Source organism: Eretmochelys imbricata, chromosome 19 (genome assembly GCF_965152235.1).
Source record: "Eretmochelys imbricata isolate rEreImb1 chromosome 19, rEreImb1.hap1, whole genome shotgun sequence".
Taxonomy (NCBI): Eukaryota; Metazoa; Chordata; order Testudines; family Cheloniidae; genus Eretmochelys; species Eretmochelys imbricata.
This window is the reverse complement of record NC_135590.1, coordinates 7,225,724-7,229,936: the sequence shown is the minus strand read 5'-3', so window position 1 is coordinate 7,229,936 and position 4,213 is coordinate 7,225,724. Positions and strand designations below refer to the sequence as shown.

The window sequence follows — 4,213 nt, the reverse complement described above, 5'->3', positions numbered from 1 at the left end:
GCAGAGCCGCAGCCGATCCCAGCCGGCAGATGTGAAAGCGCCACCGAGGGGGCTGCGGGGGATGTGCCCAGCGGCGCCTACGGTTTGCAGCCAGGCCCTTGGAGGGGGTGGGGCAGGCCAGACTTTGCGGGGCGCATCTATACGGGGGCGGGAGGGGGGGGGTTAGTGGCGTCAATCGGGGACATGACTCAGTTCAACCAGGCCAGCAGCCCCCTGTGATGTGAAGGTCAGTCTGCTGCCCCTGTCCCTCCAGTTCACATCAAGGCCTGTTTGCACCTTAGAAGCTGCCTGGGGGAGGGTGGGGGCGGCAAGGGGCAGTTGGGGGGCAGCGAGAGGCAGCAATTGTGGGGTCGGCTCACTAGCCGGGTGTGTTTGCTGCAATGATCCCCAGTGAAATCCTTAGCAATGTTGCCACTGAAACAGTTATCTCCGAGAGCCCCATTTAACCCCTGGGTGTGGGGAATGCGGCAGTTCACCTCTCAGAGCCCTTGTTTCGGGCTGTCTGCAGACTCAGCCAGACACCTCCGCCTTTGAGCCAATCGGGGCACGTTTTCAAGGTTTGCTTTGCCACCGTCGGGATCAGGAACCGGATTAAAAAAAGAAAGCAAGGCGAGACGATGGTGCGGAACCTTGCAGCGAGGGGGGGAGTCTGCAGCTGTGGAATTGCAGAGTGCAGGGGCCCGGCTCTATCGCCAATGGGTGAGAATGCTCTGTGGGTAAAGCGTGCACTGCGTTCTGTATGCCACAGCGCGTGTGGGCATGCAGAGTGCCTACCCTATTGCTTCTCGGCTCTCTGAGCTAAGACCAAGTGTAAGTAGTCTCTCGGCCTATCAAAGGCGCGTGATCCAGTGTCTTGATGTTTTTGGTCTTTTGGCCTGGAGATGAAAATCTTGTCTGTGTCTCTTGGACCATGAAGTAAAAATATTATCTAAGTTATAGCTGTTCTTATCAGTTTAATATCTGATATGTCCTTTATTCGAGGACTGCATATTACATTGATTTTTGGAACGTGGGGATGGAATAGATGCAGGCAAAACATTGCAATGCACACATGCCATTCCACTCTGCTGGATGGACCCAGAACTGCTCCCCTCTATGTCAGAGCCTCTCCAAAGCTAACAGAGATTCTCCTTTAGCTCAAGTGGCAATAGGAGTCCTGAGTTCTAGCCGGGCTGTGATGCACACTGGATTGACAATCATGTAGTCCCTAAGCAGCTATGGAATTGTGTTAGAAATTCTCACACATTTTCATAGTGTGGACCGTGGAGAGGATCTTGTGGACACCTTCCCACCCATTCATCATTGCCTTGGCCACCTCCCCTCCCTTGGACAAATGGTGCTCCCTCCCCAGAGATTACACTGGACTGGATGGGAAACACAGAGGAGCTGCTATTGGGAAAGGCGGAACCAGGGCAAACTGGCACCTTCTCCAGCTGTCTTGATGAAGGGAGACAGACAGGGGCAAAGAGAAACACACACAGAGTCAGGGATTCGGTGAGGTGGAGGGGGTTGGGACTGAGAGTTACCTACGTCACAGGACACACACCTCTGCCCCTTAGGGCGGTGGTTTTCAAACCGTGGTCCACAGACCTCTGGGGATCTGCTGACTATGTCTAAGATTTCCAAAGGGGTCCACAACCTCCCTTCGAAATGTGTTAAGGGTCCGCAAATGAAAAAAGACTGAAAAGCACTGCCTTCAGAAATGAGCCACTGGCCAGGGCCAGCTGCGAAAGGGAATGTACGTAGCCACAATTACACGGCCACTAATTTAATTTGTCTCTTTTATGGCCAGTAAGTCACAAATTGCTGCAATCTGGACTCAGCTAGAGCCGACCCTTTCTGGGGACTTGACCCCCAAAGCCTCAAATTGAGGCTTCTCATTTTTGCAGCTAATTCCAGATTATCCCCGGGGGATTTGGTTTCTGTCTCACAATCAGGTGTGTTTCTATTGATATTAAATCTCTCCAGCCCTGCGGGCTGCTTTTCCTAGAGAAGGCAGCTTTTCCTTTTCGCTGTCATGTGCTTTCAGAAAGAGCAATTACTAAGGGGGCAAGACAGAGGATCATTTTAATCAATTCTTGCAGCCAGTTAAATGTCTTCAGACTCTGAAAAATGGAGAGCAGCCCAGTGAAATGCAAGCCAGGATCAGAGATGGGAGCTGGTCCTTCCCTGCATGAAACCAGCTCAACTTCATTCATTCCAGGCAGTTTCACTGGGTTCCCCCCACCTCTCCTTCTCCCCCACCTTACTGTGCCCCAGGAGATGAATGGCACCTTAGCATAAGAAACACACAAGGCCAACAGCTGCTTTAAGGATGCTGAGCATTGGCATAACAACAGTCTGAGGGCAGGTCTCAGTGGATGCAAGGGTACGTGTCCCGGAAAGGGGTGTGTGTTTGCATACATGTGTGTGGCTGTGTATTTGCTAAGATACATATGTGTGTGTGTGTACATGTGTGAGGGCCTATGTGTATATGGGCATATGTGTTTACCTAGATTGTAAGTTCTTGGGGGCAGAGCCTGTCTCTTTGTTCCGTGTTTGTACAGCACCTAGCACCGTTGGGGCCGAGACCATGACTGGGGCTTTTAGGCGCTACTGGAATCCACATAATCCACACTCATAATAATAACGTCTTTGTGCATGTGCCATTGGGAATTCTTATGTACACATGTCAGCTGCAGTAGTGTGCATATGGTTAGGGTCCGTGTGCGTGCATACATGTGTGGGAACACGTGTTTAGCTGTGCAGGTACAAGCAGGGGTTAAAGTAAGATGGCGCGAGAGGAGAGGTCTCCTCCTGTCTCCGTCCCCCAGCCCACTAAAACAGGGGAGCTCCCTCTGAACCCGGCTCCCCTCCAGCTCGCCTCCCCCTCTGCTGGTGCAGGGAGAACTGCCCCTTCTGTTTCAATCAACTTTAGCCACCGCGTACACAGTCACTTAAACTTCTCTGTCCAGGCGTGTCATAGTCCCCTGCTGAATCCAGCACACCCAGCTGGGGCTCCCAGGGGGCCAAAGAGTGGCAGAACCGAGATGGCTCCAGCTGTGCCAGCCAAGTGGGTTTCTCTGCCCCCTGCTTCCCTGGCTCCAGTCTGCAGTCCGGGCACACCAGACATTCAGTTTGCAGCTGCTGCCGGGAGCTGACGTGGTGGTTCTCATTCCCGCAGCAGGGACGGGGGCAAGCGTTCCTGGGTGGTGTCCAAGAACTGCCAAAAGGGGCTTTGAAAGTGTTTGTTTAACGCACGGCACAGGAGGAAAAAGCCATCCTTGCTCTTTCCTTTCATGTCGCCACCTGGCAGCTCTCTCCTCCCCGCTCCTCCCTTCCGCTCCTCCCTTCCCTTGTGCCGCTCACAAGGGCACCCACGCTGCCATCTGGGATTACGGGGCCAGAACCGACCTGACCACAATGCAGCCAAATGCCAGTGCACAATGGGCTGTGACACACAAAACGCTGACAAACTGGCCCCCACCCGCAGCCCCCACTCTGTCTTTGTCCCAGAGTATCTCTCCTCCACCCCCTTTTAGGCCCACTGTCACTCACCCACCAGCTCCCATGCTTGCTCACACAGCCATTGAGTTGGGGGTTGGGTGGGAGTTTGGGGGTTGCCCCTGTCCTGTGGATAGTGAGCTGCTTGCTCTGACTGGAGCGGGGAGCGGGGGCTGTCCGGCTGGCTCCTTTCAGCTGCACTGTTTTCACTGTCAGAGCCTGTGCCCACTGGAACACATCTCAAGGGTGTAGAGGTGACATGCTGTTGTCACAACAAGGGGCCAAATCAACCCTGGTGTAACTCCAGTGAAGGTAAGAGAGCTGCCCTGGGGTTGCCATAGGCCAGGGTGTCAGCTGGCCAAGGAGAAAGGCCAGAGCCTCAAAGGTATTTTGGCTCCTGACTTGTATGGAATTCAGTAGAAGTTAGGAGCCTAAATACCTTCGAGAATCTGGGCCAAGGTGCTGTCCAGGCTGGCCCTAGTACATGTGAAAGCAAACCAAGGCTCTTCAGGCATCCCTGGGCTCCACTAACAGGCCTCTGCTTCACTGAACCTTATTGGGGTTTCCCTGTGCAACGCGCCTGTTGCTCACCAAGAGGAAGGGCCAACTCCAGGAGCACCATGGGAACAAGTGGCAGCAAAGGATTTTCAAGGGCGGGGAGGGGGGGCAGAAGCTGGACTTACAAGGAGACAGCATGGTCTAGTGGTTACAGTAGGGGATCAGGAGTAAG

The 4,213-nt window shown here is 53.8% G+C and overlaps 1 non-coding gene across 1 annotated transcript; it reads left to right on the top strand.

Annotated features, from left to right (window-relative positions):
• The first annotated feature begins 898 nt into the window (after positions 1 to 898).
• Positions 899 to 1,082, top strand: LOC144277424 (U2 spliceosomal RNA). Its single transcript, XR_013348456.1, has one exon. It is a non-coding gene; the product is annotated as a U2 spliceosomal RNA (small nuclear RNA).
• Positions 1,083 to 4,213: the final 3,131 nt, after the last annotated feature.